At 38.5% G+C, this 21,317-nt stretch overlaps 1 non-coding gene across 1 annotated transcript; it reads left to right on the forward strand.

Annotated features, from left to right (window-relative positions):
• Positions 1–15,516: 15,516 nt before the first annotated feature.
• LOC148572032 (small nucleolar RNA R71) lies at positions 15,517–15,620 on the forward strand. Its single transcript, XR_015908012.1, has one exon. It is a non-coding gene; the product is annotated as a small nucleolar RNA R71 (small nucleolar RNA).
• The last annotated feature ends 5,697 nt before the right edge of the window (positions 15,621–21,317 follow it).

Consider the following 21,317-nt stretch of genomic DNA (forward strand, 5'->3'; position numbering starts at 1 on the left):
TTCTAATGGCATTGGAAAGTAGACATTCAGAGCTTTCCAAAAATATATAATAGTATAGGGTGGATAGTACGTTTGAGCTTCTGAGTCTGGCAATGTTCTCAATATTTGCGCCAATATTTGCCTCAAACGTGAGGTCAAATGTTGGCTTACTAATACCCTGCAGGAGAAGTAACATTTGTGCCAACGTTTTCCTCAAACATGAGGTCAAACGTTGGCTTAATAACACCCTGGGAGGATCACATTTGAGCTCACATTTGACCTCAAACGTGAACTCAAACGTGAGTGACAGCAAAGCCCGCTCTGTATGATGCCATTACACGAACACGTTTGAGTCAACGTTTGCCTCAAACGTTGACTCAAACGTGAATGATCCCAATTTCATCAAGGCCATCCGGATCCATTCTTCCTCAAATCCAAAGCAAGCTAAGCCCATTACCATCACTCAAAGGCACAAGAGATAGTTAAAATAGGAATTTCATTTAATTGTAATTTGTTTTTAATTTCATTTTCATTTTCATTTTCATTTTGTAAAGCCTATATAAGGCATCATTTCATCTTTGTTAAGGAGGATGGCTCCATTACGGAGTAGTAGGAGTGGGATTTGAGAGCTCTCTCTTAGTTTTCATTTTTGTTTTGAATCTTGGGTGGAGAATTGAAAAAATTCAGTTTCAATCTCACCTTGGGATCTCTTTGTTTATTTTTCTGCATAATTCTAGAAACTGTGATTTGGATCCAAGTTTTCTTTACTGCTTTCATCTTTTATTTCTTCTGCAATTTGTTCTTCTGCTTCTTTTGCAATTGTTCTTTGTTGGATCAAGGAAGGAATTGAGATCTAGAATTGTTCGCTAGTCTCATCCAACCCCTGAGATCTTCAACTTTCCTTTAGCTATTGCAATTGAGCTACATTTTACTTTCTGTTTGGTTCCTCAATTCAGTTTACATTAAGCTTGCTACAAATCTCATTTACATTTCCTGCACAATTTTAAATTCCTCTGCAATTGCTCTAAAATTCTGATTCACTGCAATTTTGCTTCTCTGTTTACATTACTCTCAATTTACTTTCCTGCAATTTAAGCTTTCTGCAAGAGTTCTAAGCTTTAATATATTGCTTCCTTTACTTTCTAGCATCCAGCCCCCTTTACATTTTACTGAAATTTAGTTTTCTTGTTCTTTAAGCTTTTGTCAATTTAATTCCTGCAAGTGAGATCTACTGAAATTTTACTTTCCTTGTCATTTAAGCTTCAGCTAATTTACATTCTATTCTTTACTTTCAAGTCAATTTACTTTCTGCAACTTTAAATTCACTGCTATTTACTTTCTGTTGATCAATTTCACCCAAATCACCAATGTTAGCTTGACTAAACTAATCACCCACTAAAGTTGCTTGATCCATCAATCCTCGTGGGATCGACCTCACTCTAAGTGAGTTTTACTACTTGATGCGACCCGGTACACTTGCCAGTGAGTTTTAGGTGTTGGAATTTCGGTTCCAACCCATCAAGTTTTTGGCGCCGTTGCCGGGGATTGATTAGATCAACAATGATTAAGTGGGTGAGAAGTCTAGATCAAGCATTTTTTTATTTTTTGTTCTTGAAACCAAGGTGTTTATGTTTTTGCCTCACTAAGAAATTCTCATCTCTGATATGAGTAATTTCAATTTTCATTGATGTTGCATTTTACAAAATACAAATGGAGTTCAACTCATCTTATGGTCAAACAAAATTTTATGGGATATCACCCACCATCACCAATCTCTAATGGTGACTGGAAATATCACCAAGAAAATACAAATTCTAAGCACTCCAATCCATGGAGATTTGCTTCAGAGACACAAGATGAGAAAGAAAATCATATGGGATATTTCCCTCCACCACAAAATGATGCAAGTCATTATTCCAATGGTGGCTGGGAAGGGAATTTTAATGCTCCATATGATATTCATCCAAAGATATCATCACTTGACCATGCTTCAACAGAAAGCCCCTTTCAAAACTTACCACCCACACAAACTTCCAATAGCCAAAGACTCTCAAAGCTTGAGTCCATGCTCAAAATATTTGCGGAGGAGAAAGAGAAATACCAGAAAGAACTAGAAAACTCCCTCAAAAATATGGAAGTGAAGGTAGCTCAATTGTTGAGTGCAACAAAGAAAGAGGAAGGGATCATGGAACAACCAATTCAAAAGGCTGTTGATGAAGAAAACACTCCAAAAATCACACAGCAATCATGTCTTGAATTCAAGGAAGTGAAGGCAATTAACAAAAGCACCGAGAAGAGGATTGTGACCAAAATACCAAGGACAACATTCAAGAGGAGGTCAACCCCAAGCAATCCAGTCCCTAATCCAGCAAGCAAGCTCAATCAAGCTATTTACAAAAGGAAGCTTGCTGAGGAAAGGCCAAGACAAGGGACAGTAGCTGAATCTTCCCCCCTCTTAAGGTCATTCCTCTTAACAAACTGGAAGAGGAAGAAAGTGAAGAATAACATGTCAAGCTAATGACACTAAAAGAGTACTTGTTGGGAGGTAACCCAACCGTAGGTAACATTTCTTCTCTGCTTTGTTTTCTTTCTGTGCTTTGTTTAAATTCAATAAATTAGCATATGGTTACATTCTAAGTTTGGTGTTGTCCTGCAACAAACTGTTTTCCATCTTCATGTATGATTGCATCAATTTTACATGGAAATGTCACACTAAGATTCTAAGTTTGGTGTGCCACTTAATTTTCTATGCAAGTCATCCAGTAGCACCACTTGTTTGTATAATCACAATGCCTCTGCAGTTTTATTTTTCTCTTTTGATTTAACACTTTTTCATTCTACTTGCTTTAGTTATTTTTATATTTTTTAAATACTTTCCTCTAGTTTGCTTATTAACTGTCTTTGTTAGTACATCACCAAGAGATCTTTATTCATGACAGATTCTTGGCTTGGTGATTGTACTTAACAAATAACAGTTTCATTTGCTTAGTTTTAATTCAAATAAATTGACATATGATTGCATTCTAAGTTTGGTGTTGCTATGAAACAAAATTTGGTTCCAATTCTTACAAGATACTTGCATTAATTCCAAGTGAAAATGTCACACTAAGTTTGGTGTGCCACTTATCTTTTATGCAATGTATTGTGCACACCTTCTTATCTATGCAATCAAAATGTCTCTGTCTCTTGTGCCTTGATTGTTATCTTTAATTTTGCTTGCTTAAAACACATGTGCTACTAACATTTCATTGTATAAGACATTCATGATCCATCTTAGCCCCATAGCCATTGTTCTAATTGTTGCTTGAGGATGAACAAGCATTCTGAGTTTGGCAAGGGAAAAGGAAGAATGGGAGGAAAATGACAACAATAGAGAAGATGAATTACAAGGTTGTAAAGTGCCTTTTCCTCTCCTTTGTTTCCAGCACTTTAAATTGCATGATTGTCTTTATATTCTCTGTATGCATGTGTGGTATGAATGAGCATAGCCTGAATTATGATATGTAACATGTTGCCATGCCATTATGACTACCAACTTGAGTTTTGTAAAGTTCAAAGCAGTAAAGTATCATGATCATAAACAAACAAGGCATTAAAGAAGAACTTGGCATGTGCATACAAGTATCGGAAGGCTAGTATGGTTAATTGTTGCTCAATTGCATTAGATTTTATTTAATTGAAGTTTTCATCTAGGACATTTTGTGAAATCTTTTGAAATCATGAAAACCTTGAAAAAGCAATTACAAATTAAGGCAAGAAAGAAAAAGGGAAAGAATGAGAAAGCTGAAGGCTCTTAGCACCAATGACAATTCAATTGTTAAGTGCTTGTGGTGTTTATGTATCAAGCAAAAAGCTTGAAAACAAAACACTTAGAAGTCAAGGCTAGGCTCAAGTGCAAAAGCACTCCCTCAAAGCTCAAGGCTCTGAGCATCAATGATTAGAGAGTCAAGAAAAGAAACAAATGAGCTTAATGAAGTCCTCTAATTAAATGCTTGTGGTGCTTATGTATCAAGTGGTAATACTTGAAAACAAAGCATTTAGAAGTCGTAGCTTTGTTATCAACTCATGGGGCAAAGCACCCAAAAGGAGAAGCTAATAAAAAAAATATCAAAAGCTTGCTTCAAGGAAGAAATATAAGAAAAAGATTTCACAAATTGAACTAGATAGAGGCATCAATCATTTATCTTTCTCTTGTGATTGTAGCATGCATAGAAAACTAGCATACCCTGAACATTAACTTACTATTCTTCTTACCTTGGATTGTCAATCTCAATTGCATGATTCTTTTCTTGCTTGGGGACAAGCAAGGTTTAAGTTTGGTGTTGTGAGGACATGTCACCATGTCATGTTTTTCTATGCTTTTTCATACAAGAAATTGATGAATTGTGCTTAAATATTGAATGCTTTTGTACTTAATTGGTATATTTCTTTGATCTTTTAATTTTATAAATCCTGTAGGAAATAAGAAGAAAAAGAAGCAAAGAAGCACAACATAAGCTAAAAAGGAGAAAAAAAGAGCTTTGGGGCACACTTTGAAGTTGGAGCACACTTTGGAGCCTTAGGCCACGCTTTTTAAAGCGTGGCCCATGACCAAATCAAGGAAGATTGACAATCAGCACAGCCACCCTGGAGGAGCTCAACGTTTGCGCCAATGTTTGCCTCAAACGTGAGGTCAAACGTTGGCTAAGGAATACCTTGGGAGGAGCTCAACGTTTGCTCCAAACGTTGCTGGAAACATTGCTCCCCACAGCCTGAAGGGGTATACTTCCAACAAGAATAACTTGAGCTACAGAGCTCCAAATGAGGTGATTCAAAAATCAATAGAAAGTAGGGATTGAGATATTTTCAAGCATATATGGAACTACATGGTGGACACTAAAATTGAGGGAGAAAACTACCCCGAAAAGTGCATAAACGAACATGGCACCAACCTGTAGTAAGGCCAGCTGACCTCTGCACCTTCGACGGAGTATAACTCGAGCTGTGGAGCTTCAAATGATAAGTTTCTAACGGCATTGAAAAGTATACATTCAGGGCTTTCCAACAATATATAATAGTATGGGATGGACAACACGTTTGAGCTTCCGAATCTGGCAATGTTCTCAATGTTTGCGCCAACGTTTGCCTCAAACGTGAGGTCAAACATTGGCTTACTAATACCCTAGAGGAGAAGTAACGTTTGCGCCAACGTTTGCCTCAAATATGAGGTCAAACGTTGGCTTAATAACAACCTGGGAGGATCACGTTTGAGCTCACATTTGACCTCAAACGTGAACTCAAACATGAGTGACAGCAAAGCCCGCTCTGTATGATGCCATTACACGAACACGTTTGAGTCAACGTTTGCCTCAAACGTTGACTCAAACGTGAATGATCCCAATTCCATCAAGGCCATCCGGATCCATTCTTCCTCAAATCCAAAGCAAGCTAAGCCCATTACCATCACTCAAAGGCACAAGAGATAGTTAAAATAGGAATTTCATTTAATTGTAATTTGTTTTTAATTTCAATTTCATTTTCATTTTTATTTTGTAAAGCTTATATAAGGCATTATTTTCATCTTTGTTAAGGAGGCTGGCTCTATTATGGAGTAGTAGGAGTGGGATTTGAGAGCTCTCTCTTAGTTTTCATTTTTGTTTTGAATCTTGGGTGGAGAATTGAAGAAATTCTGTTTCAATCTCACCTTGGGATCTCTTTGTTTATTTTTCTGCATAATTCTAGAAACTGTGATTTGGATCTAAGTTTTCTTTACTGCTTTCATCTTTTATTTCTTATGTAATTTGTTCTTCTGCTTCTTTTGCAATTGTTCTTTGTTGGATCAAGGAAGGAATTGAGATCTAGACTTGTTCGCTAGTCTCATCCAACCCCTGAGATCTTCAACTTTCCTTTAGATATTGCAATTGAGCTGTATTTTACTTTCTGTTTTGTTCCTCAATTCAGTTTGCATTAAGCTTGCTGCAAATATCATTTACATTTCCTGCACAATTTTAAATTCCTCTGCAATTGCTCTAAAATCCTGATTTACTGCAATTTTGCTTCTTTGTTTACATTGCTCTCAATTTACTTTCCTGCAATTTAAGCTTTCTGCAAGAGTTCTAAGCTCTGATCTATTGCTTCCTTTACTTTCCAGCATCCAGCCCCCTTTACATTTTACTAAAATTTAGTTTTCTTGTTCCTTAAGCTTTTGTCAATTTAATTCCTGCATGTGAGATCTACTGAAATTTTACTTTCCTTATCATTTAAGCTTCAGCTAATTTACATTATGTTCTTTACTTTCAAGTCAATTTACTTTCTACAACTTTAAATTCACTGCTATTTACTTTCTGTTGATCAATTTCACCCAAATCACCAATGTTAGCTTGACTAAACTAATCATCCACTAAAGTTGCTTGATCCATCAATTTTCGTGGGATCGACCTCACTCTAAGTGAGTTTTACTACTTGATGCAACTCGGTACACTTGCCGGTGAGTTTTAGGTGTTGGAATTTCGGTTCCAACCCATCACTCCTTGAGGTATGTAAATCTGCGCTTGTTACGGCGCTCCCTTTGCTTTCCTTTCCATTCAATCCGGTCTAATCTCTCAAGTATCTGATGGAGCAGTTAGTTTGTCGAAGGTGCTTGTGATGTGGGAGGAATAGGAATGTCTTCGGCCAATTCTGCCGGCCGGCTAGGAGTGGCTGCTGGAGGTCTGATATATTTCCCATTAGGGACGTACTGATCATCTCTTGGAATCATGGCCTTGGTGTCCCCAGCTCTGTAGGAGACTCTGGCTGCTGAGACTAGATCTGAAATCAAAGCGGGAAAAGGTAGGTTGCCTGCAATCTGTACGTGTCTGATGAGCGGATAATTTATACGCTTTTTGGCATTGTTTTTACATAATTTTCAGTATAATTTATTTAGTTTTTAGTATATTTTTATTAGTTTTTAATTAAAATTCACATTTCTGAACTTTACTATGAGTTTGTGTGTTTTTCTGTGATTTCAGGTAACTTTTGGCTGAAATTGAGGGACTTGAGCAAAAATCAGATTCAGAGGTTGAAGAAGGACTGCAGATGCTGTTGGATTCTGACCTTCTTGCACGCAAAGTAGATTTTCTGGAGCTACAGAACTCCAAATGGCACGCTCTCAATTGCGTTGGAAAGTAGACATCCAGGGCTTTCCAGCAATATATAATAGTTCATACTTTGATTAAGGATAAATGACGTAAACTGGCGTTGAACGCCAGTTCCATGCTGCATTCTGGAGTCAAACGCCAGAAACAGGTTGCAAAGTGGAGTTAAACGCCAGAAACAGGTTACAAACTGGTGTTCAACTCCAAGAAAGACCTCTACACGTGTAAAGCTCAATGCTCAGCGCAAGCACACACCAAGTGGGCCCCCGAAGTGGATTTCTGCATCATTTACTCAATTCTGTAAACCCTAGTAACTAGTCTAGTATAAATAGGACTTTTTATCATCTTTTGGATTATCTTTTGATCTATAGATCACGTTTTGGGGGCTGGCCATTCGGCCATGCCTGAACCTTCATCACTTATGTATTTTCAATGGTAGAGTTTCTACACACCATAGATTAAGGTGTGGAGTTCTGCTGTTCCTCATGAATTAATACAAAGTACTACTGTTTTTCTATTCAATTCAGCTTATTCCGCTTCTAAGATATTCATTCGCACTTCAATATGATGAATGTGATGATCGTGACAGTCATCATCATTCTCAACTTATGAACGCGTGCCTGACAACCACTTCCGTTCTACCTTAGATTGAATGGATATCTCTTGGATATCTAATACAGGGGACCGAGTCTGAGTTATTAGTGTCTTCGTGGTATAAGTTAGAACCCATGGATGGCCATTCCTGAGATCCGAAAAGTCTAAACCTTGTCTGTGGTATTCCGAGTAGGATCTGGGAAGGGATGGCTGTGACGAGCTTAAAACTCGCAAGTGCTAGACGTAGTGACAGACGCAAAAGGATCAATGGATCCTATTCTAGTATGATCGAGAACCGACAGATGAATAGCCATCCCGTGACAGAGCATCTTGGACCATTTTCACTGAGAGGACGGGAAGTAGCCATTGACAGTGGTGATGCCCAACATACAGCTTACCATGGAAAGGAGTAGGAGTGATTGGATGAAGACAGCAGGAAAGCAGAGGTTTAGAGGGACGAAAGCATCTCTATACGCTTATCTGAAATTCTCACCAATGAATTACATAAGTACCACTATCCTATTTTAATTATCTTTTAGTACACTATAATCTCTTAATACATTTGAATCCGCCTGACTGAGATTTACAAGGTGACCATAGCTTGCTTTAAGCCGACAATCTCCGTGGGATCGACCGTTACTCACGTAAGGTTTATTACTTGGACGACCCAGTACACTTGCTGGTTAGTTGTACGAAGTTGTGAAACAGAATTAAGAACATGAACGTGCGTATTGAGTTTTTAGTGCCGTTACCAAAGAAGGAATGATCACGATTTCGCACATCAGTGTCCCATAGCATGCCGAATGTGTCTTGGTAAATTGAGGTGCTAGTCTTTAAGGATACACCAAAGTAAAACAGCCATGTCTGCAGTGAAGGAGGACTCGTGAGTGCTCAGAAAGACGTAAAGGGACATAATCTGTGCCCATACTTGAGCCTCTACAGTGAGTGCTAAAGCCAATATGCTCTTAGGTTGAGACCAATGGTATCCATAGATCCATCTGCTGCCAGGTTGTGCTATAACTCTAAGAACGGCGTCCCAGTCAAATTGGTATGTCTTAAATGAGGCTTCTTGGAATGCGTCCAATCCTTCTGGTGCAGGGGGAAGATCTAAAGCTCTTTGAATGGCCTCTTCTGTTATGGGAACTTGCTTCTGACGGACATAGATAGACTGCATGGTTGGCATGTGAAAATTGGAGTAGAATTCAACTACCCATGAAAGATTAACCTGTTTTGGCTGTCTCCATAGGAATTCCCAATGTCTTCACTCAATGCGGGGCTCAACAAATTCAACAATGTTAGTCGGGAAGATGAGAAGGTGTTCATTATTGTAATTCCTCTCAGTCAGGATAGGGAACATCTGCTCACAGTAGCGGTTAGGAAACCGCGCAGTGTTCTTTGCTGGGAAAGCTTTTTCTTTTTCATCGACCTTGATGATCCTCTTGATTCATTTTGTTGAGGGCTTTCCTGCTGTTGAAGATGGCTCTGCCACTAATGTTCTTTTAGTTCCTTTCCTTGCTAGTGGTTTGGGATTAGCTTTCTCTTTACCTTTTCTGGTGGTCATCCTGAAAAGGAAAAAGGTACGTAATTTTAAAACTTAAGGGTTAGAGCAAGGAAGAAAAGGGTATAGGTGATAATCAATGCACGGTAAAGATGGATGTTGTTAACACATGGTCTAGACTACATGTGAAAAGTTCATCAATGGAAATATAGCAAGTGCATGTGAGGGCAATTAAATGCAAGATGTTTATTGGCATGCCGACAAAGGCATGAGTAGCATAGATCAAGCATTCAATGTCCAAGTTAGATTACCAACCCTTTCAAACTAAGAATCTATTTGTATTGACAATTATATTTAATTAATAAAATATAAAAGGGGTTTTGTGAAAAATAGGCATTAGAGTAGTAGAATGGAATAATAAATAAAAAAACAAATAATATGCAATGCCATATGGATTTTTTCACAAACACATAGCAAGCATGGTGAATATGTTATTGAAAGTATTAATTTGAACATGCAAGCAACCCTTTAAGAAGTAATATTAATTGTCAAACAATTCCACAATAACTCACAAGAAAAATATAGAAGTAAATAATCACCTAATTAAATTTCTAACACCAAATAAAGGAATAAAAAGAAAAAAGAAAGAAAAAGGAAATATAGATAATGAAGGTAAAAACAAAATATTAATAAAAATAATAAAGGAAAAGTAAAGAGGAAAAAAAGAAAGAAAAGAACTTTGTTGATGAAAGTGAAGAAAAATAAGGAATGAGAAAGTAAAAAGTGAGAAAGAATAAAGAGGGAAGAAGAGAGAAGAAAGAAATAAGAAAGGAAAAGAAAAGAATTAGATTTGGGAAGGAAAAGATAAGATATTAAGCGCTGTTCTGGATAAGCTGTGCGTGGCTTTTGACGTGGACGCGTGGGTCACGCAATCGCATGGTGGGTGATAAGTTCAGTGACGCGGACGCGTGGGTCACGCAATCGCGTGGCCTGATTTGTGCTATTGGCGCGAGTACAGCCTCGCGTTCGCGCAACTCTCTATTTTAAATGCAATTTTCCAAAAGTCTTGGTGACGCGTTCGCGTGGTGACGCGGACGCGTGAATGGTCGTATTTTAAAAACGACGCTGCCGCATGGGGCACGCGGTCGCGTGGTAGGGCTTGTGCTTCTAGCACCATTCCAGCCCAGCTTCATCATAACTCTCTGCCATACACCTCTTTACGTCGAATTCGCAGGGCCACGCGTTTGCGTGGGTGACGCGGACGCGTGGGAGGCTATTTTCAAAATGACGCGGCCGCATGATAGACGCGGTCGCGTGGGCATATTTGTGCCTAAGGCACGCCTCCAGCCACGCTTTCGCGTGACTCTCTGCTTCTTTTCTTCCTTTTGCGAAAGCATCTATGATGCGGACGCGTCAGCGACGCTAGCGCGTCGCGTGCCTCTCTCTTCTTCTTCTTTTTTTATGTAGAATGTGAATGAAAATGTAGGCTATATGCAGTTATATGCAGAGGTTGTAAGAAGAGTCATTTAACAAAAACAAAAAATAGAATAAATTAAAATAAAACTAAGACTTAAACTGAACGATCATACCATGGTGGGTTGTCTCCCACCTAGCACTTTGCTTCTACGTCCTTAAGTTGGACGTCTTCAGGCTCATTCTGTTTCTGTTGGTGGGTCTTCCAAGAGGAAAATCTCTAGCTCTTTGTGATCCTTCATCTTCTCTCCATGATAAAGCTTTAGGCGGTATTCATTGACCTTTAAGAATTTGGAGCTAGAAGGATGACGCAGGTGAAAAACTCCGTATGGCTCTACCTTTTCTACTCAGTAGGGACCTTCCAATCTTGATCTTAGTTTGCCTGGCATAAGCCTCAGTCTGAAGTTATAAAGAAGAACTAACTCCCCTGGTCTGAATTCTCTCCTTTTAATGTGCTTGTCATGGACAGCCTTCATCTTCTCTTTGTATCGCCTGGAATTATCATATGCTTCTAGTCGAAGATTTTCCAGTTCTGCTAGTTGCAGCTTTCTTTCAGCACCAGATTCTTCATAATTCATATTGCATTCCCTTACAGCCCAGAAGGCCTTGTGCTCCACCTCTATTGGAAGGTGGCAAGCCTTTCCGTACACTAAGCGGAAGGAGCTCATCCCGATAGGTGTTTTGTATGCTGTTCTATATGCCCAGAGTGCATCTTGTAGCCTGGAACTCCAGTCTTTCCTATGGGGCTTTACTATCTTCTCCAGAATGCATTTAATTTCTCTGTTAGACACTTCTGCTTGTCCATTGGTTTGGGGGTGATAAGTTGTTGCTACTTTATGAACTATCCCATGCTTCTTCAGTAATCCTTTTAGTCTCCTGTTACAAAAGTGAGTGCCTTGATCGCTCACGATTGCTCATGGTGATCCAAAGCGACAGATAATATGGTTTCTAACAAAGGAAACAACAGTGTTAGCATCATCAGTACGGGTGGGAATTGCTTCCACCCATTTAGAAACATAATCTACAGCTAACAGTATATAAAGGTAACCATTAGAATTTGGAAATGGACCCATGAAGTCAATGCCCCAAACATCAAAAATTTCACAGAAAAGCATAATCTGTTGAGACATCTTATCCCTCTTGGATATATTACCAAATCTTTGGCATGGGGAACAAGATTTACAAAATTCAGCAGCGTCTTTAAAAAGAGTAGGCCACCAGAATCCACAGTCTAAGATTTTTCTAGCTGTTCTTTGAGGGCCAAAATGTCCTCTACTCTCAAATGAGTGGCATGCCTCTAAAATGGACCAGAATTCTGATTGCGGTACACATCTTCTAATTACCTAGTCAGCACCACATCTCCACAAATATGGATCACCCCATATAAAATATTTAGACTCGCTTTTCAGTTTGTCCCTTTGATGTTTATTAAAATTAGGAGGGAATGTATGGCTAACTAGATAATTAGCTACAGGTGCATACCAAGGAACTACTTCAGATACGGCTTGCAAGCTATCAAATGGAAAAGTATCATTTATAGGAGTGGAGTCATCCTTAATGTGCTCAAGGCGACTCAAGTGGTCTGCCACTAAATTTTGGTTACCACTCCTGTCCTTAATTTCTAAATCAAATTTTTGCAGCAGCAGTATCCAACGTATCAACCTTAGTACCAAGTAAATAGGCTCGGAATTTATACAGAGCAAAAACAATAGCAAGAAGCTCTTTTTCAGAAGTAGTATAATTAGATTGAGCAGCATCTAATGTTTTAGATGCATAAGCGATCACGAAAGGATCCTTACCTTCGCGCTGAGCCAGTGCTGCTCCTACTGCATGGTTGGAAGCATCACACATAATTTCAAATTGCTGGCTCCAATCTGGTCCTCTCACAATCGGAACTTGAGTTAGGGCGATCTTTAGCTTATCAAATGCTTTCATGCAATCCTCACTGAATTTGAATTCGATATCTTTCTGCAGCAGTCTGGATAGAGGTAATGCTACCTTACTAAAGTCCTTAATGAATCTCCTGTAAAAACTTTCATGGCCAAGGAACGAACGGACTTCCCTCACAGAGGAGGGGTAAGGTAAACTAGAAATAACATCCACCTTTGCTGGATCTACTGAAATACCAGTTACTGAAATACCAGTTTTAGAGACAACATGTCCTAGAACAATCCCTTGTTTTACCATAAAATGACATTTTTCAAAATTCAATACAAGGTTTGAACTAACACATCTGTCTAATACTCTTGCTAAACTATCCAAGCAAAGGTCAAATGAATCGCCATAGATGCTAAAATCATCCATAAATACTTCCATACAGTTCTCAATAAGATCTGAAAAGATACTCATCATGCATCTTTGGAAAGTAGCAGGTGCATTACATAAGCCAAAAGGCATTCTTTTATAAGCATACGTTCCAAAGGGACATGTAAAAGTGGTCTTCTCCTGATCTTCAGGAGCTATATGAATTTGAAAATATCCTGTATAACCATCTAAAAAACAATAATGGGATTTACCTGACAGGCGATCAAGCATCTGATCAATAAATGGCAAGGGGTAATGATCCTTGCGAGTAGCTTGGTTGAGACGCCTATAGTCAATGCAAACCCTCCATGAATTCTGCACTCTAGTTGTCAGGAGTTTTCCATGCTCATTCTTTATTGTTGTGACTCCAGACTTCTTGGGCACTACTTGTACTGGACTAATGCCTACTATATCCGCCAAGCTCCATCCAATTGCTTTCTTATGTTTTCTCAGCACACTGAGCAGTTGTTCTTCTTGTTGAGAAGTGAGTTCCCTTGCAATGATGACTGGAAACTTCTGATTATCCTCAAGGTAAGCATACTTGAGGTGTGGAGGAAGGGGCTTTAATTCTAATTTCTGCTCATGGCTAGGTTCTGGATCATCCGGGGCCAGTGGTAATGGTAAAGTGTCTTCATTATGTTCAGAGGGTGTCCCCACACTTGGACCTTGCTCCATGTGCTTCTATTCTAACTCTTCTTGGTGAATTTTAGATACTGTTTCATCAATGATGTCGCACTAAAAGATAGAATGATCTTCCGGAGGGTGCTTCATAGCTTCATTTAAACTGAATTTTACTGTTCTACCATCTATCTCAAAGGAGTAAGTTCCTGAGAATGCATCCAGCTTGAACTTTGAAGTCTTCAGGAATGGTCTTCCAAGCAGGATTGATGATGGTCTTCCTGAGTCATTAGGGGCATTTCCAGGATATAGAAGTCAATGGGAAAGGTGAGCCCTTTAATGCTCACTAATACATCTTCAGCAATTTCAACTACTGTAATAATGCTTTTATCTGCTAACACAAAGCGAGCTGCCGACCTTTTTAAGGGAGGGAGCCTTAAAGTATCATATATAGACAATGGCATTATACTAACACACGCTCCTAAGTCACACATGCAATCAGAAAATATTACACCTCCAATGGTACAGTTAACCATGCATGGACCTGGATCACTACATTTTTCAGGTATACTTCCCATTAAAGCAGATATAGAGCTACCTAAAGGAATAGTTTCTAACTCATTAATTTTATTCTTATGAATGCATAAATCTTTCAAAAACTTTGCATATTTAGGTACTTGCTGAATAACATCAAAAAGGGGAACAGTTACCTCAACCTTTTTAAAAATTTCTACCATTTTGGGATCAAGTTCTATCTGCTTTCTGGACTTCCTTGCAAGGTGTGGAAATGGGATAAGAATGGCGCCACTTGCTTCTTCAGTATCCATTGGTGCTTCATTCCTTTGTTGAGCTACTTCTTCCTCAACCTTTTCTTGTACTTTATCTTCCTCTTCAGCATCTTCCATTTCAGCATCTTCTACTTCTATCACATCCTCAGCTGAGGCGTGTTCTATTGGGCTTGGCTCCTCATGGTTCCTCTCTGGCAGTGTGGTTCCGGATCTCAAAGTGATAGCATTGATGCCACCCTTGGGGTTAGGTAAGGGTTGAGAAGGAATTCCACTGGAGTTTAAAGGTTAGCTTGTGGAAGTAGGTAATGAATCTATCCGAGTGATGAGAGCTTGTAAAGTGGCACTCAGACCATTTAGAGTAGAGTTCAGTGTAGTCTGCATGTCTTATTGTCCTTGTGCAAGAGAACGAAGCATCTCGTCGTTTGATGAAGAAGTGGGATAAGTGATTTGTGGTACTTGTTGTTGGTTTTGCTGGGGTCCTTGTGATTGTCTTAAGTGAGGAGCTCTGTAAGGTTGGTTCTGATTCTGCTGTCTGTTGTTGTTATTCCACCTCTGATTTCCATTGTTGTCTCTGCCTCCTCTGTTATAGTTGTCCCTCTAGCCATGGTTGGAATTTTCCCTCCAACCTTGGTTGGAGTTGTCCTGCCATCCTTGGTTATAGTTCCCACCTTGGTTGTAGTTGCTGCCTTGTTGATTGTATCCTTGATTTGGGCGGTCATAGAAGTTATGAGTAGCTGCTACAATGTTATCTTCTTGTTGGAGCTGCGGGCATTCATCAGTATAATGACTATAGTCAGCACAGATTCCGCATACTCTTTGGGGTACTAACTGTTGGCTTTGCTACGGTGGGGAAGGCTGAGCTTGTTGTTGTTGATTCAACTGTAATTGCTTTAGTAGGTTGGTCATCTCACATATACTTTGTGTAAGCGCAGTAGTCTCAGTACTAGAGGAAATTTCTGCAACAGCTTTTGAATGGGTACTCATGTGCCTGTGGTTCCTAGTAGACTCAGCTAAGTTGCTGATCAGTTGCCAAGCTTCATTTTCAGTCTTGTACTTCTTTAGAGAACCATTACTAGCACTATCTAGTGTAGTTTTATCCCGAGGCTTCATGCCTTGAGTGAAATAGCTGATTAACACTAGTCTGTCAATCATGTGGTGGGGGTATGCGTCTAGAAGATTCTTAAAATGCTCCCAGTACTCATAGAGGGTTTCGGATTCTCCTTGAACAATACATGAGATCTCTTTTCTCAATCTATCTGTAACTTCAGCTGGAAAGTATTTCTCCAAAAATTATCTCCTGAGTGTATCCGAGTTGGTAACAGTCGCTCCAGGTTGGGAGTAGTACCACTCCCTTGCCTTTCCCTCAAGAGAAAATGGGAAGGTTGTTAATAGAATAGAAGTTTCATTCGCACCCTGACGCCTAACAGTAGAACAAGCTGTCTGAAAATCCCTAAGGTGCTTAATGGGCTCCTGAGCAGGTAAGCCATGAAACTTGAGCATTAAGTTGATTAGTGCAGTCTTTAGTTCAAAATCTGCAGCCAAAGTTGGATGATGCACTTGATACGGCTGCATTGTAAAATCTGGGGCTCCAGCTTAGTAATCCTCCTAGGTTCTGCCATTCTATCTGCACGTGAATCAACTAAATCAGTAGTAAATGAGCTTGTTTCGCTTTCAGATGGCGGTTCAGATTCGCCCTCAGATGAGACTGGTTAATCGATAACAATCACTTTACCACCCTCAGAGGCTAACCTGTGTCGAGCTCGCCTAATACGTGAAATAGTTCTTTCAATTTCAGGATCAAAGGCGGCTAAGCTCGGATCAGGCAATGAACGCGTCATTCAATGAACGAAAAATATAGCTCATGGTAAAATAAAAATAAAATATGCAAATAAAATAAAAAAATATGTACACTAATTAATAATTTAGCACATAATTGCAACTCCCCAGCAACGGCGCCAAAAACAGTGCGTGACAGAAGCTAGGCCAATTAAGAGATTTTGAAATAAGAGAATAGCATTGCACGTATAGCTCTTAACCAGCTAAGATCTGCCTCACCAATTTAAAAAGGTGTCACAACAATTAATTAAGAATAAAAATACTGGGAGTATGAATCTCAGGTCGTCTCCCAACGAGTTGCGAGAAAGTATGCTATTTTATTAATTAGGAATTTTCCGAAAGTTTTGAGAGTTGAATAATGAGCAATCAAATAATTTCAAATAATTGTAAATTGAGGCAATAAAAATAAACTAAGAATAATTATTGATATTCTAATTAAAAAGTCTTGACTGGGGGAATGATTAATTGGAAGTTCTATCCTTGTTGGGATCTCTTAAGTGTAGTATTAAAGAGGTTGTTGTTTTCACTTAGTTAACCCTTACTAAATAAAGGAAAGTCAAGTGATTAAGCTAACCCTTATTTGCAAATCCTAGTCCTCTCCCTTAGGAAGGTCTAGCGTTAGTAAATACAGAACTAGCCAACAACGTACAGATTAATCAACACGTAAGTCTTCCAACTCAAGTGTCTCATTTTAATCAACCCCCATGTCAAGTATGGAATCTACTCCATTGACATGAATATAACGCTCATAAAAATATAAGAAGACATGATGAATTTAAATAAAATAAGGATTTAAAATTAATTAAAAGGAAAAGTAATTCTCTACACTAATAATTCATGAAAAATAATCCAATTGTAACTCTTAGATAAATTAAATAAGGATATGGAAGAGTAAAGGACAAAGTAAACAAACTAGAATAATATCTTCAACGGAGGTAATGACTTCTTCAATATCCAAGAGCATAAAACTAATTAACTATGAATGTAGAGAAAACCTAAAAACTATCCTAATGTGAATGTATCTTAATGTGTGTTGATGTGTGTTGATTCTCTGCATGTTCCCTAACTTTATTATGTGCTTCTGGGCCGAAAACTGGGTTAAAACGCGGCCCAAAATCGCCTCCAGTATTTTCTGTTAATTATGCAGATCGCGCAGGTCACGCGTAAGCGTTGTCCACGTGTTCGCGTCATTCAGCGATTTTCTTTGTCACGCGAGCGCGTCGTTCACGTGTTCGCGTCATTCGTGCAAACTCCTATCCACGCGTATGCGTCAGGCACGCGTCCGCGTCGCTGTGATTTTTTCTATTCCGCGCGTTCGTGTGAGCCATGCGCGCGTGTCAGTGTTTGCTGATCATCTCCTTAGTTTCTTGTGTTCCTTCCATTTTTGCAAGCTTCCTCTCCATTCTCTAAGCCATTCATGCCTATAAAGCCTGAAACACTTAACACACGGATCACGACATCGAATGGTATAAAGGAGAATTAAAATATATAAATAAAAGATCTTTGGGAAGCAAGTTTTCAACCATAAAATAATACTAGGAAGGAAAATGTAAAATCATGCAATTAGTATGAATAAGTGGGTGAAGATTTGGTGAAACCACTCAATTAAACACAAGATAAACCATAAAATAGTGGTTTATCATTCGTTTTGTTTGCTCACCAAGTGTTTGATAGAATGTTTACTTTGAACATGGAGTAGATTTTCTTTCTTGACTTGGGAGTTGAGTAATTGGCTATCATTGAGTTGTTAATGTCTAATTCTAGATGGTAATTGAGAGTTGTTAATTGGTTTGGTTTTCTCTAACGCTAGTGTTTCACTAAATTAAATTAGTGAGTTGGCTAGGACTTGAGGATTGAAATCAATTATGCTTACTTGACTTTTCTTCATTCTTAGAGGATAACGAAGTAGGATTACTCTTGCTAATTACCATATTTGTGGTTGACAACAAGGATAGAAAGCCTAGTTCTCACCCCTAGCCAAGGCTTTTTAGATTAAGTGATTGTTAATCCCTTTTGTTGACCTTAATTTCTTAGTTCTTTTACTTTAAATTCATATTTCTTAGTCATATATTATTGTTGCCGTCTTAGTTACATGCTTGTTAGATAGTCAGTTACTTGCTTGGGATTCGTAATTCTCCCATTTTAATTGTTAATTACTTTTGAATTTTAGGCATTTTACTTTTCTCGTAAGCAATTCAAAATCCCCTAAATTTTCTAATCAATGATGTGCACTCAATTGCAAGTCCTAAAGAAAACGACCTGGGATCCTACTCCCAGTAATTGATTTGATTCTTGTGATACTCTTTTAAACTTTGATTGAGGATCATTTGTCAGTTTAAGCTATACTTGCGACATTTGAGTTTGAAAACCTTTGGATTTTGTAGACCGACATTTATCCTCCGTCAGTGTCGCACCTCTCTGAGCGTGCTGGATCCTCTTGGATGGCGAAGACTCTTTTGTATTATGTATTGTATGCTTAGCACTGTTTATTTTTTCACTTTTGTATATGCATTTGTATATCCTTCTTTGAGGTTAACTTTTGGAGAAGCACCTTTGGTTATCCTTCTGGCTTTGTAGTATACTTTCTAACTAGTCTTTTCTTTGAAGATCGAGACTAGTAACTGTATATCTCTTTTGAATCATATATATATATATATATATATATATCAACACTTTTACATTTAATGTTATGTGTGTGATGACAATTTACCGCTTTATTTTATCCTTCCTTCATAGGCTCCTAGTTGAATTATATCCTTCTATACGTATATGTGTACTTTTTTATTTAGAGGTTATAATACTTTACCTCCTTTGACTTACAAATATAGCATAAAACTTTATGGGGTAGAGTATTACAAGTACAATGTATAAAGTGAGAATCCAAGCAAGAAGACAAGCATATCTCCACTGTATTGAATAAATGATACCAGCTATGCAAAATGGTAAGAAAGAGAATATCATCACTAAAAATCCCTGAGTGAAGTACCAATTCTATTAGTGAGTTCCATAATAGTCTCTTCTTGAAGAAAGGAAATTGAATTTTAGAAAATTAAGAGGTACTGAAATCCATGTGCCATACATGAGACAATCTAATAAGTAGGTAAGTCCAAGCACCAACATCCTGATACAAAAGAATAAAAATAATTCATCCTAAATCAGACATCTGTTATTGACATCTGAAAGACGAAATGTTAGATTATTGTGACAACAGTCAATTCAACAAAATAAGTTCCCTGTACTATATTGCTGGAATAAGAATTCTGATAATCTAACCCAACTTTGTATTTGGATAGATATGGAAGATAAAATATTATGAAATGAGAAATCTCTCATTCCGTATTAATCATACCAAATGGGTGTGACCTCCAAAAAAAGGAGTATCAATTTTGAATGCGCCTTTGAAAATTCAAGGAGGCCAATATACAGTCATATGATTGCGCTTGTTGGTCGGATTCCACAAGCTAATGCTGCCAAAACTATACCCCACTTCGTTGAAATAGTGAAACATCTACTAGAAGATCTCATGCAGGGCCAAAAGAATAGAGATACAAGTATAAGAACAGTCTCCAAGCTCTCTGATAGCGCGCGAATAGAATAGTAGATCATAAACCAATTGGCCAACGGAAAAAGAGTTGTACCGGAGTTAAGTTTTCTTATATAACAAGGAGAGAAAGTATTCCTATAATGGTTGCATGCACTTTTAACATAAAACAAATTAAGTCTAGCCGTAAATATATTAAAAAAAGATGCAACCCGTTTTACAACATTGTCACCAAAGAGAACTGCAGAAAATTTATATGAGTACAAAATGACATGTAAGTGTTAGTATTGAATGAAGTCATGCAAGAAAAGGACGAATGAAGTTATCTAATTTTATTAAAAATGGGCCTCTTGTTTTAAATTGAATTATAAGAATAAAGTCATCTAATTTTACTCTTGAGAAACTTGTAAGAGCATATAAGTTAAGATTATGAATGCTGTTAAATTATAATAAATACATTATTATAGAACAATTCTAAACTAAAGTTGTGAACGAATTTATAGAAGAATAGAAATGTCTAAAAATAAATTTATAAGTATCCATACTTAATTGATCCAAAAAGTTATGAATTTGTAGAATAATGGAAATGTCTAAAAATTATATCATTAAATAGGTTTCAAAATTATATATAAATAACTAACGTTATGGAATACTTTTGTATTCTCAATTAATACCCTTTAACCTGATTTGATTTTATCTTTGAAAGAGCAATAAAAAATTGTTTGGACAAGTATAATTCCATAATTGTTAAAGTTTAACTCTGAAACCTATTAATAGTGATAGATAATAACATACACAATAAAGATAATGAGTCCTTTTCTATGATTAACGTCATCTAACAATGTGTTCGGTTGGTCGGGTACCGGACGTTTCGGGTTAGGACTCTGAGGTCAATGTTTCGGTTGATGGGATAGCTCGTCTGGTCGTGGTTTCCAAATTCCGGGTGTGCGAGGTCCCGAGCACTTCCGATGGAAAGGGGGGGGGCCACCTGCAAAGACACTCCGACGCCCTTGTCAGAATATGTGCAGGCGGAGAGAGAGTGATGTGTGAATATGACGTACCTTGGGGGGAGAGCCAGTCTCCCCTTATATACATGCCAGTAGTGGGCCCTTCTAGTGGACAGGCCCACACTTTCGAGGATGTTGTCACACGGCTGTGCACAAGCCGTACGGGACACGTGTTCGGGTCGGGTGGAGGGCGAACCATCGGGCCGGCGCGAACTCGGGTCGGGTCGACCCGCGCGAGTTTTGGGCCAGGCCGTAACAGTGCCCCCGACGCGTCAGCGATGGTCGTGAGGGCCATGGGTGGCGCGTGACGTTTTCCTTCGTGTGTTGTCGCTAGGTCGTCTGGTCGTGGGAGGGACGCGTCTCTTGTGCGCGTGTCCCTTGATTTGCTGTGGCATTTGTTTGCCGTTTCGTTTTTCGCGCTGGGCATTTAATGCTCATAATGATTTGAAAAAACCCGTGCGTAAAGACTATCTTACCCCTGCTTCCTTTCGCGCTTCTTTGGGGGTGGTTTTTAAGTGGTTTTCGCCCTATCCACCTCCCACTCTTATCATTTCTAACTTCTTCTCT

The sequence above is a fragment of the Arachis ipaensis genome, chromosome B3, assembly GCF_059453495.1.
Source record: "Arachis ipaensis isolate K30076 ecotype BB chromosome B3, ASM5945349v1, whole genome shotgun sequence".
In the NCBI taxonomy this organism is placed as follows: domain Eukaryota; kingdom Viridiplantae; phylum Streptophyta; class Magnoliopsida; order Fabales; family Fabaceae; genus Arachis; species Arachis ipaensis.